This window comes from Doryrhamphus excisus, chromosome 22 (assembly GCF_030265055.1).
Source record: "Doryrhamphus excisus isolate RoL2022-K1 chromosome 22, RoL_Dexc_1.0, whole genome shotgun sequence".
In the NCBI taxonomy this organism is placed as follows: Eukaryota; Metazoa; Chordata; class Actinopteri; order Syngnathiformes; family Syngnathidae; genus Doryrhamphus; species Doryrhamphus excisus.
Genome location: NC_080487.1, coordinates 5,165,070 through 5,178,906, shown reverse-complemented (window position 1 = coordinate 5,178,906; position 13,837 = coordinate 5,165,070). Strand labels below are relative to the sequence as shown.

General features: G+C 45.0%; 1 protein-coding gene across 14 annotated transcripts in view; it reads right to left on the bottom strand.

Moving 5' to 3' along the window:
* The window catches only part of rbfox3a (RNA binding fox-1 homolog 3a), a 317,090-nt gene extending 306,209 nt beyond the window's left edge, over window positions 1-10,881 (bottom strand). For all 14 annotated transcript variants that reach the window (XM_058062410.1, XM_058062406.1, XM_058062412.1 and 11 more), the window contains exon 1: window positions 10,417-10,881. The gene's annotated coding sequence lies outside the window, so the exon portion shown is untranslated. The remainder of the gene's footprint in view (window positions 1-10,416) is intronic.
* Between the last annotated feature and the right edge of the window lie 2,956 nt (window positions 10,882-13,837).

The following is a 13,837-nucleotide window of genomic DNA, read 5'->3' as shown; positions in this document are numbered from 1 at the left end:
AATGAGCAACAGCATTAACATAAAAAACCATCAAAGGAGCCTCATCTCCCATGAACGCCTCCACACGTCACTGCTCAACGCCCGAGGGCAGACTATTTGGAATTTGACAACAATTTTGCAGGAAAAAAACGCCTTCAAAGTTGCCCAAACCTTGTCCCACGTGAGACAAGGTCAGGGTGCATGCATGGATACTTTACCTTTTAACCCCCCCTTATTCCTTACATTCATTTCTGTGGCCTGGTCCTGCAGTAGGAGTTGTTTTGCACCGTCGCAATAAAAGCCACTTAAAAATGTGTACTTTGTCAGAAGGAAAGTCCTTCATTAACACCAGACTGTGGAGACACTGTGGTGGTCAGACCAGCATCTTTGGAGACGTCTTTCTCTACTCTTGGATGATGTTGGTTTCAGTGTGACTAATTTGCAGCAGTATGCTAACTATTCATTCACACTGACACCCAAGCTAGGTGGTGCAATACAGTGAGAGACTTCAGACACATTTGTTTTCATATTTGCATTATTTAGTGCGGAATATGCTCATTAAAAGTCAGATGATGCCATGTTCCTTCCCCGGTAAGAAACGGGAATGCTCAACTAGTTCAAAATGACAATGCAGGAGTCCAGACAACAGGGCAGTGCTGTCTAATCAGCCTCATCGGCCTCATCAGCCTTGTCAGCCTAATCTGCCTCATCACCCTCATCAGCCTCATTAACCTCATCAGCCTCATCCCCCTCATCCCCCTCATCAGCTTCATCAGCCTCATCCCCCTCATCCGCCTCATCAACCTCATCAGCCTCATCCCCCTCATCAGCCTCATCCGCCTCATCAGCCTCATCCGCCTCATCAGCCTCATCAACCTCATCAGCCTCATCAACCTCATCCGCCTCATCAGCCTCATCAGCTTCATCAGCCTCATCCCCCTCATCAGCCTCATCCGCCTCATCAACCTCATCAGCCTCATCCCCCTCATCAGCCTCATCAGCCTAATCTGCCTCATCCCCCTCATCAGCCTCATCAGTCTCATCAACCTCATCAGCCTCATCAACCTCATGAGCCTCATCCCCTCATCAGCCTCGTCAGCCTAATCTGCCTCATCCCCCTCATCAGCCTCATCAACATCATCAGCCTCATCCCCCTCATCAGCCTCATCAGCCTCGTCAACCTCATCAGCCTCATCAACCTCATGAGCCTCATCCCGCTCATCAGCCTAATCTGCCTCATCAGCCTCATCAGCCTCATCAACCTCATCAGCCTCATCCCCTCATCCACCTCATCAGCCTCATTAACCTCATCAGCCTCACCCCCCTCATCAGCCCCATCCACCTCATTCACCTCATCAACCTCATCAGCTTCATCCCCCTTATCAGCCTCATCCCCCTCATCAACCTCATTAGCCTCATCAATCTCATCAGCCTCATCAACCTCATCAGCCTCATCACCCTCATCCCCCTCATCAACCTCATTAGCCTCATCAATCTCATCAGCCTCATCAACCTCATCAGCCTCATCATCCTCATCCCCCTCATCAACCTCATTAGCCTCATCAATCTCATCAGCCTCATCAACCTCATCAGCTTCATCAGCCTCAGCAGCCTAATCAGCCTCATCCACTGTGTCTCTTTCACACGTGCAGGAGAAATGTGAGGCCTCGTGGTGCAAAGATACTATAGGTTGATTGTAAACATGCAATACTAATTGGGCAAAGGGAACACTTATTAGCAAATGAATCTATGACAGGCTGTCTTCTGCAGACACGGAGGCACAATCCCTTCCAGTTTCAAGCTGCTCATTATTTAGCTGAACATACAGTCAAGGCTAACCGCAAATGGCCGTTCCTGTCACACAACCTTGCAACAATATTCTACCATTACTGTCTTCATTTTTAAAGTGACAAAGTCCCAAAGTCTAGTTTAGTATACACAAAGTTTAGTATATTTATTAAATATGAGTATGTATGTATACCAGGGGTGCAAACACTTTTTCAGACTTTTTTTCCACATCACTAGCTGCTACAAGTGATGGATAACTTTTGTTGTTTAGGCATCTTACTGCTGAGTTAGCGTTTCTGTAATCTGTAAACGTCTTTGAATCGGGAGGGGGCTCAATGCTGACTGATGTCATGTGACCTGAGGATTGGAACCTTTTGAAACCACCCAACCCCAGAAAGACAGAAGATCATTCAAACCAAAGGCCTCTTTTAGATATAGAGGGGGGGGGAAACTATTTATTTTTGGATTAGTCTTCTTTTAGCAAACCCCTCAAGCCTGGAGTTTAAGGTGTTAAACAAGCTAACATGATGTTTGTTTTTCTCCTTCTCCATTGACACCAAAGAGAGATGAGACAATTTTGTCTGTTTAAAACCACCAAGCTGCTCCTGGTAAAATATTTACATATTAAGTCAAGCCAGACCTGCAGCATAACTGAGAAGTGGAGGTGGAACACAGCCCCCGGTCCCCCAGGTCACCCCGGTTCACACCATGTTGCAGAAGCGTGTCAGCCAAAACACCCCCACACATCCACTTTGTAGACCTCTACTGCAGAGATAAAAGAACCCAGACCGGACTTTCTTATTGGGGGGCGTATCAGTGGGATTGCCGTGAGGTCAGCAGAGCCCCATCTCCAGCCTAGAGTTTTAAGGGTGCACATATGCTTGAATAAGGTGTTCGCTATGACCAATGCTTGACAAACATTCAACACGGCCACCTGAAACATCAGGATCGCTACAATGCCCAGGGCTTGTTCCTATCATCGCCATGTTTAAAAACTGCAAAAAAGTTTGCCTCTGGAGTCACTGTTTGTTTTCAAATGTTGTTAATAGTAGTGATGTCACGATAACAAAGAACATAAAATGAAGATGATATAAACGCGTGAGAAGGGGAACATTGGAACATAGTACTTCGAGGGAGTCTATCCAGGGAGAATTTCGGGAAAAAGAGCTCAAGTTGAAAAGTTCCAGCATTCTGCACTAACCCGAGGGGGGTGTAAAAGTGCAGCGACATCAATGAAGCCATACCTTCAAATTATTGATGTGCTTTAACAATGTGTGACGTTAAACCAGTGGGGGGGGGGATATGGATATGGATATGGATATGGATATGGATATAGATATAGATATAGATATAGATATAGATATAGATATAGATATAGATATGGATATGATATGGATATGGATATGGATATGGATATGGATATGGATATGGATATACGTAGATATGGATATAGATATGGATATGTGGATTTGGATGTGGATAGATATATGGATGTGGGTGTGGGTGTGGGTGTGGATGTGGATGTGGATATGGATATGTGGATATGGATATGGATATGGATATGGATATGGATATGGATATGGATATGGATATGGATATGGATATGGATATGGATATGAACGTGAACGTGAACGTGAACATGAATGTGTGTGCCCCAAAGCTTGAGGCAGCACATCAGGGTGTCTGTAGCTGCTCTTAACGCTCTAAATAGATTTCACAGCTCCACATAGCGATATTAAGGAGTCCTGTGTAGGAGTCACGGGGGGGGGGGGGGGGGGGGGGGGCACACATCCAGAAAATCACTTTGATTGGTTGAAATCCAAACAGCCAACACATGTACACCCTGAGACGTGGACATAAGTGACACAGCTCAGCTTCATTACTCACTTGAACTTTATCTTGGGAGCAGTTTAGATTTCCAACGTAGCACAAAGCTTATGGCTCAGACATGAATGTCATTATTGTTGTCTGCCATAAAGGTATTAGCTATTAGGATTACACAATTATTGTGATGATGTGGCCGGGTTATTTTTACTTTATTATGTTTAGCTCGGTGGTTTATTTTTGTTTGTGTTTACATGTAAGCGTAGATGTTGGGGGTCATATTTTTAAAAGGGAATGTGTTATACAGTTGCTAACCAAGCTAAACGTACACTCAAAAGATGGGATTGGGATTGTAATTAAAATGTTCTAATTAAAAAGATGATTGATTTATGCTTTCTTCAGCAGGTCCAACATGAAATGATGAAGTGTAATAATGCCCGGAAAAGGCTACACTGCAGTTATTTGACATTACTGGATGTCACAGTTCATTCTTAAATCCCTGTCTAATTTCAACCTTTTCCGTTGGTAGCGTAGCTAAGCAACCTGCCTCTGACCTTCACGTGAACTGAGACAACGCTGAAGTAGTCTTGTATCAGGCACGTGTGTGTGCTTAAAAACTGAATTATATGTCTATTTTTCATTTTCACCTGGGTCGGGTATTCTTTAAATCGGGGGTTGTCAATTTTTGGGATTTTAAGATATTAGGATAAATACATGCATTATTAGGGCGGCACGGTGGTCGAGTGGTTAGCGTGCAGACCTCACAGCTAGGAGACCAGGGTTCAATTCCACCCTCGGCCATCTCTGTGTGGAGTTTGCATGTTCTCCCACATTCCAAAAACATGCTAGGTTAATTGGCCACTCCAAATTGTCCATAGGTATGAATGTGAGTGTGAATGGTTGTTTGTCTATATGTGCCCTGTGATTGGCTGGCGACCAGTCCAGGGTGTACCCCGCCTCTCGCCCGAAGACAGCTGGGATAGGCTCCAGCACCCCCCACGACCCTCATGAGGAAAAAGCGGTAGAAAATGAATGAATGAATGAACATGCATTATCAGGGCGGCACGGTGGACGAGTGGTTAGCGTGCAGACCTCACAGCTAGGAGACCAGGGTTCAATTCCACCCTCGGCCATCTCTGTGTGGAGTTTACATGTTCTCCCCGTGCATGCGTGGGTTTTCTCCGGGTACTTCGGTTTCCTCCCACATTCCAAAAACATGCTAGGTTAATTGGCCACTCCAAATTGTCCATCGATATGAATGTGAGTGTGAATGGTTGTTTGTCTATATGTGCCCTGTGATTGGCTGGCGACCAGTCCAGGGTGTACCCCGCCTCTCGCCCCAAGACCGCTGGGATAGGCTCCAGCACCCCCCACGACCCTCGTGAGGAAAAAGCGGTAGAAAATGAATGAATGAACATGCATTATCACATCAGTGCCCCCCCCCCCTCACCCCCACCCCGATGAGTGACCGACAGACATTTGAACCCCTAAATACGTGCGTACGCCTCACCCCTCTGCCGGCCCCCAACCCTGAGTCCAGTCCTCCTTGAAAACCCCAAGAGTGAGGCTGCAAAATTGGAACCATGATGTGTGGTACGACTGTAGTACTCTCATCCATTTTCTGTACCACTTCCTCACTAGGGTCATGGGAACATGGTACACCGAGGTACACCCTGGACTGGTCCCCAACCAATCAGGAGATTTTGTCCCCCTATATTCCCTGGACCATCTCATCTGCTGCCTACCTCTGTCAACTCTTCCCACTCTCTATCTCACAACAAAAAGGGTCAGCTGTCCTTTGCCATTGCTGTCAACACCGGGGCGCTCTACAGAAACATCAGGAACCCCCGTACGGCCGCCCCCCCTGTCCACACGCCCACACATCTTCCTCCACATGGTTCTTCTCCTGCTTTGCTGTCAGTTACACCAGAATGATTAGATGTAAGCTGATGGATGGGAAGCGGAAAAAATCAGAGAATGAGAGAAAGAGATGAAGAGGATGGAGAATGACAGTGAAGAAATAAATACAAGTATGTAATATTAAACTGTGAAAGGGGCCGGAACCCAAGGGGTACCACAGAAGGACAGCGGGGGGAAAGAAATGAAAATGACATGGGTGTTTCTGGTCTATTTCTGGCTGCCTTGTACACAATGCTTCGGTGAGTTTCTCCATCTCTGCGGACTTAAGGTCAACACTTCATGTCAAAAGGGAAATGTCCTTTTTCCAACCTGTCACCACAGCATACTACGGGCCGGACCGAGGGGCCGTGCTTGACAGGCATCAGACCGATCGTTTACAAGTACAAGTCAATGAAAAAAATCCCACTGGTAAAGATGGAGAGTTAGGAAATCCACGGATGAAGTCAGTGGGAAAAGTAACATGTGTTGATTGGACTCTTCCTATAAAATATCATTTCTATATTATTTCATCAATGATCGCTGTATTGTAGTTTACTATGGTATTTTATACATTCATTCATTTTCTACCGCTTTTCCACACGAGGGTCGCAGGGGGTGGTGGAGCCTATCCCAGCTGTCTTCAGGCGAGAGGCGGGGTACACCCTGGACCGGTGGCCAGCCAATCACAGGGCACATATAGACAAACAACCATTCACACTCACATTCATACCTATGGACAATTTGGAGTGGCCAATTAACCTAGCATGTTTTTGGAATGTGGGAGGAAACCGGAGTACCCGGAAAAAACCCACACATGCACAGGGGAGAACATGCAAACTCCACACAGAGATAGGTGGAATTGAACCTCTGCACGCTAACCACTCGACCGCCGTGCCACCGTATTTTATACAAAAATACATATTTCAAAAATACATATTGATGGACAAGTTACAGTACATGTAGTATTCTGGCTAGTAGGCATCAGTAATACTATAAGACATGACGTGAGATTAAATTAGCTTTCACACTGCATGGAGACCGATACGCCATGGCTGAGATCAAGTGGAAAAAAGGTTATCCTCCCATTGTGTGTGGAAGTGGTTCATGCTATGACTCTGCTATGTTGCATGTTGTGCACGTGCAGGACCAATAAATATTATAAAAAGTTAATTGGCGACTCCAAATTGTCCATAGGTATGAATGTGAGTGTGAATGGTTGTTTGTCTATATGTGTCCTGTGATTGGCTGGCCACCAGTCCAGGGTGTACCCCGCCTCTCGCTTTTTAGTGATGACATCATCACTCTCATGATTCGTTAAGAGTGTTTTTGTTTTGGCAACTACAAGTGGATTAACCCTTTCACCTCTCACCATCATTCCCCTCATTGTCTGCCTGCCTAGCCCACCCTAAGCCCCATGCCTGTATCTCTCTTTCCTACCAATCCCAGCCACCCCCTCGTCTCATGGCTGGTGCCAACCCCCTTTCAGCAGCTAATACCACTTCACCCTTTTTTTATCCCTGTCCTCCCACCCCGGGGACTTGCATTCAATTCTGCTATCTTCCTGCAGCAGGCCTGTCAAATGCCCCGTCATCTAGCGAGGCAAATCGGCCTGGGAATGGGGGGGTGGTTTCAGGGTTGCGGGACACAGTGAGAGAGAGACAGCGATGGATTGAAATACAAGGGGGGTGGGGGTGGGGGTGATAGCATGAGTGGACATAAAAAATAAGTTATGCAGAAAAAGTGAAGAAAGGAGAAGGACAACAGTGAGGACGGGCTCGAGTATCCAAATCAAAAAGCTGGAAGTCAGATAAACGGACATTGAACTGCCATACATACATATGAAGTCATAGAACCACTCTTAGTCGTAGAACCACTCTTAGTCTTAGAACCACTCTTAGTCATAGAACCACTGTTAGTCTTAGAACCACTCTTAGTCATAGAACCACTCTTAGTCATAGAACCTCTCTTAGTCTTAGAACCACACCTACTCATAGAACCACTCTTAGTCTTAGAACCACACCTAGTCATAGAACCACTCTTAGTCATAGAACTACTCTTAGTCTTAGAACCACTCTTAAACATAGAACCACTCTTAGTCATAGAACCACTCTTAGCCGTAGAACCACTTTTAGTCTTAGAACCACTCTTAGTCATAGAACCACTCTTGGTCTTAGAACCACACCTAGTCATAGAACGACTCTTAGTCATAGAATCACTCTTAGTCTTAGAACCACTCTTAGTCATAGAACGACTCTTAGTCTTAGAACCACTCTTAGTCATAGAACCACTCTTAGTCATAGAACCACTTTTAGTCTTACAACCACTCTTAGTCATAGAACCACTCTTAGTCTTAGAGCCACTCTTAGTCATAGACCAGTCTTAGTCATAGAACCACTCTTAGTCATAGAACCACTCTTAGTCTTAGAACCACTTTTAGTCTTAGAACCACTCTTAGTCATAGAGCCACTCTAAGTCTTAGAACCACTCTTAGTCTTAGAACCACTCTTAGTCGTAGAACCACTTTTAGTCGTAGAACCACTTTTAGTCTTAGAACCACTCTTTGTCATAGAACCACTCTTAGTCTTAGAACCACTCTTAGTCTTAGAACCACTCTTAGTCATAGAACCACTTTTAGTCGTAGAACCACTCTTAGTCGTAGAACCACTCTTAGTCATAGAACCACTCTTAGTCTTAGAACCACTCTTAGTCATAGAACCACTTTTAGTCGTAGAACCACTTTTAGTCATAGAACCACTCTTAGTCATAGAACCACGCTTAGTCATAGAACCACTCTTAGTCATAGAACCACGCTTAGTCATAGAACCACTCTTAGTCATAGAACCACTCGTAGTCAAAGAACCACTCTTAGTCTTAGAACCACTCTTAGTCATAGAACCACTCTTAGTCTTAGAACCACTCTTAGTCATAGAACCACTCTTAGTCTTAGAACCACTCTTAGTCATAGAACCACTCTTAGTCATAGAACCACACTAAGTCTTAGAACCACTCTTAGTCATAGAGCCACTCTAAGTCTTAGAACCACTCTTAGTCTTAGAACCACTCTTAGTCGTAGAACCACTTTTAGTCGTAGAACCACTTTTAGTCTTAGAACCACTCTTTGTCATAGAACCACTCTTAGTCTTAGAACCACTCTTAGTCATAGAACCACTCTTATTCATAGAACCACTTTTAGTCTTAGAACCACTCTTAGTCATAGAACCACTCTTAGTCAAGAACCACTCTTAGTCTTAGAACCACTCTTAGTCATAGAACCACTTTTAGTCGTAGAACCACTCTTAGTCGTAGAACCACTCTTAGTCATAGAACCACTCTTAGTCTTAGAACCACTCTTAGTCATAGAACCACTCTTTGTCATAGAATCACTCTTTGTCATAGAATCACTCTTAGTCTTAGAACCACTCTTTGTCTTAGAAACACACCTAGTCATAGAACCACTCTTAGTCATAGAACCACTCTTAGTCTTAGAACCACACCTAGTCATAGAACCACTCTTAGTCATAGAATCACTCTTAGTCTTAGAACCACTCTTAGTCATAGAACGACTCTTAGTCTTAGAACCACTCTTAGTCATAGAACCACTCTTAGTCATAGAACCACTTTTAGTCTTAGAACCACTCTTAGTCATAGAACCACTTTTAGTCTTAGAACCACTCTTAGTCATAGAACCACTTTTAGTCTTAGAACCACTCTTAGTCATAGAACCACTCTTAGTTGTAGAACCACTCTTAGTCATAGAACCACTCTTAGTCATAGACCAGTCTTAGTCATAGAACCACTCTTAGTCATAGACCAGTCTTAGTCATAGAACCACTCTTAGTCATAGAACCACTCTTAGTCTTTATACCACTGTGTCACACTGTGTCGTGGGTATCACGAGAGACAATGTCTTATATAACGGATGGCCATGCATGCTCCATCACTTGGCAGCGCGGCCCAGCGAGATGCCAGCTAGCTCCCAGCACGGATGTCAACATCACATCATCGTAGGGGAAAACCTGTCTCACCGCCGTCTAATCCTGCTCAAGTTTGGAACGTCTTTGAATTGAAGGATGCAAAGTTGACCATCACTTAAATGGAGTCTGGTCTAGATGATCTGTGACAGCCATTTGTGTCCATTCATGCAGAGGAACGTGTAAGGTCAGAGGTCACCCATGTTGAACTTCCGAATCGCTAAGGTTCGGAATTTTGTGACTTCACTCTTAACAAAAGCATGAGAAGACATGAGAATGACCCTTTCTCCTCATAATGACTGCATTGATTCTGTTTTTCTTTCTATATCGTTCTTATTTAACCCCAAGAGAAATAGGACGGGGAGACTTTAATGGCGGCGGTAAACATAAAAATACTACTCTTAAAGAGTAAATGAAGTTGCTTGTTCAGAGTTTTCGGGAATGACACATGTATCATGTGAGGTGTTTATGTTGAAAAGTACGTTTTCTTTCCTTTTGAAATGTCCCCTTTTAAGTGCTTGTGGTTTGGTCTGTGGTCTGTGGTCTGTTTTTCTAAAAGTGGTTTGATCCACGTGTGTACTGATACTGAGTGATGATTGGTGCAAGTGAAGCCATTCCCACAGCGAGACACTCCTACACTGGGATGGTGGTGTGCTTTGAAAAGCTTCAATCTCAAAGAACCGTTGCAAGAACTTCCTCGTTTTCTATGATATCCAGCACATGAAAGGCGATGAAGCTCTTCTCAGCAAACAAACAAAACAAATTCCAAATATGTAAAACATACGTTAAACGAAGGATGGGACAAGAGTAGCAAAAAAGTGTGAGAAGTCCTCTCACGGTTCCAAGCTGCTTAGACGTTTTCCCCACAAATGTGAGAAGTCAAGAACAACAAATAACAAGAAGATGGAGGAAACAACTCAATCAATAGTGACTGATTGTCCATGCTTGTACTTACGATGGTCAGTAGTGTCGAGTTGTCGCTGTCCACTCAGCACTGCATCTATAGATGACTCTCTCTCTCTCTCACCCTCTCACCCTCTCACCCTGACTTCCTACCAGATTCGCTGCCCCTGTCTGGGATTGAACCACAAATCGCCGCTGCGGACGCATGCTATGGCAAATGCACACTGTGCAATGTTATGCTGCTCTGCTGAACAACTGCTCTGAGCAAGACTTGGATGGAGAGGGAGAGAGAGAGGAGAAAGGAGGAGACGAAGGAGGGGATATTAGAGAGGAGAGGGATGCTGAGCCATGTGTGGAGGCAGGAGTGTGTGGGCACGGCACAGAAAACGACATTACGGAAGCTCCTATTCGTTGGGTGAGGACAGCGAGCCGAATATATTTTCATAAACTTGGTGACTGATGTTATGTTTAGCACTCCCCTTATAAGTTCCTTAATTGCCTTCAATTCAAGGTTTAAAAAATGGATTGGGGCGGCACGGCGGTTGAGTGGTTAGCGCGCAGACCTCACAGCTAGGAGACCAGGGTTCAATTCCACCCTCGGCCATCTCTGTGTGGAGTTTGCATGTTCTCCCCGTGCATGCGTGGGTTTTCTCCGGGTACTCCGGTTTCCTCCCACATTACAAAAAACATGCTAGGTTAATTGGCCACTCCAAATTGTCCATAGGTATGAATGTGAGTGTGAATGGTTGTTTGTCTATATGTGCCCTGTGATTGGCTGGCGACCAGTCCAGGGTGTACCCCGCCTCTCGCCCGGAGACAGCTGGGATAGGCTCCAGCGGAAAAGCGGTAGAAAATGAATGAATGAATGAAAAAATGGATTGAAAATAGGTCAGACAGAATAGAGCCACAATTTACGGAATTCCGGGCTAAATGTCTCTTCTAATGTCCTCCTGCAACTTGTGGATGAGAAGGAGAGAGTCAGCCCCCAGGGATGGACTTTCCGCCTATTGGAGGATATATTTCAGTACTTTTGTTCTACCGAATAGAACACACACACACACACACTATTGCCCATATCAGACTACTGATGATGTCAATGTTCTTCATCTTTGTGTTCATGTACTCAGCTAACAAATCACCATAATAAAACAGTATATATCCAACATTAGCCAGTTTTACTCCAAAGCAAACAGCTGAGTCTACCTGACCCGACAGTCAGATCAAAACATCAAACTGATGAACAAACTGATTCCATATTCTGGATTCTCCCACGTACCAGAAAACGCACCATCACTACCTAAAACATGTATCATGCCAATCGACTAACTTGCCCAGGGAGGACGAGGCACCGTGGATAGTTGCAGACTCCGTAGTGTCCATGTTCTGGTACCAGACTGTTCTCAGTCAATGTCAACAATGGACTATGGACAATTTGGAGTGGCCAATTAACCTAGCATGTTTTTGGAATGTGGGAGGAAACCGGAGTACCCGGAGAAAACCCATGCATGCACGGGGAGAACATGCAAACTCCACACAGAGATGGCCGAGGGTGGAATTGAACCCTGGTCTCCTATCTGTGAGGTCTGCGCGCTAACCACTTGACCACCGTGCCGCCCTTACATTAATGTATTTTTTTAAATCGTCTTATAACATTCATTCCTTCATTTTCTACCGCTTTTTCCTCACGAGGGTCGCGGGGGTGCTGGAGCCTATCCCAGCTGTCTTCGGGCGAGAGAGGCGAGGTACACCCTGGACTGGTGGCCAGCCAATCACAGGGCACATATAGACAAACAACCATTCACACTCACATTCATACCTATGGACAATTTGGAGTGGCCAATTAACCTAGCATGTTTTTGGAATGTGGGAGGAAACCGGAGTACCCGGAGAAAACCCACGCATGCACGGGGAGAACATGCAAACTCCACACAGAGATGGCCGAGGGTGGAATTGAACCCTGGTCTTCCTAGCTGTGAGGTCTACGCACTAACCACTCTTATCAAATGCCCTTTTGCCATCTTGGGGATGTTTTTATGGCTTAAAACTGCTTGAAAAGTGACCTCTTTTAACATCCTTTATTTCATCATCACCTCTTTTTCCCTTTCGCCTTTGGGAACGCTGACTGGAAAAAAAAGACTCATTTCCATGGAAACAATCTGCAAATAAAAAGCATGTTGCAGGAATGACATAGCTTAAATATCCCTGCGGCTTCCACTCCATCCTCACCGAGCTATCATCCACAAGCTAGCTGAATGACAGCTCCTCCCCATGGGGCATCTGATTTGACAAGAACAGCCTGTTTTTCCTGCAGTTCAGCCAATCAGAGAGAGCTTGGTTGAAAATGTAGAAATATGTAAGGAATGGGAGGTGTGGTGTGAGTTCCTGTAAAAAGCGTCATTTGCGTGACTGCCCTGACTTGTTTGAGACGACCTATGTGTGTGTGTGTGTGTGTGTGTGCGTGCCAACACAATGGGCATGTCCAGGTCTAGAGACAGCCATGCATGACAGCCATGAACGGCAGCCATCTTATTTGTCCTGAACTTATTCGTGCCTGTTCAGTCTGTTCTGTTATCATTTTGGGTTGAAAAAAATGTAACCTTCCATGTGCTAAGAACCAGATTTAGCCTCCGAAGACCAGATCACCCAGATACCCGCCCTCGACCGCTACCCAAATCACAAGAACAAAAAAAAAAAAACAGATCGCGGATTCAACGGAGTTTCCTCTGTTGGGTGGTTGGACTCACCTAAAGAGCTCAGTCATCCAACTGCCAGCTAAGGTGGCTCCAGCATCTGGGCATGCCCAGCTGGAAGAAGGCCCCAGGACACGCTGGGGAGATTGTCTCACAGCTGGTCTGAGAAGATCCTGCGGTCCTCCCGATGGAACTGGAATAAAAATAAGCACACGTCTAAAGCAAGTCAGAAACAGGCATATCAGAAATTGGTAAAAAGGTACCATTCCTATTCCGCTAAAACTGACTGAAGACAAATATTATTGACACATCTTTGTTTTTTTTCGTGCCGTGTTGTGGTCTCTTTTTTTTTTTTTTTTTGCTCCCTCATCCATCTCATCCAGCCCCCACAGCAAAAGGGTCATGGGATTTTGTGGGTGGCATCTGTAAATATAATACCATCTCCCTTGGCATGCAGTGCAGGCATACAAACACACACGTTATTATATCTTAATACTGCAAGTACACAAGTACACACGTTTATACAACAAAAAACATCTGGGCCTCGCTATGGGAATAAACAATAATATAATAAAAATAATAAAATAAATAAAATAAATATTCATTCATTCATTTTCTACCGCTTTTCCTCACGAGGGTTGCAGGGGGTGCTGGAGCCTATCCCAGCTGTCTTTGGGCGAGAGGCGGGGTACACCCTGGACTGGTCGCCAGCCAATCACAGGGCACATATACGTAGACAAACAACCATTCACACTCACATTCATACCTATGGACAATTTGGAG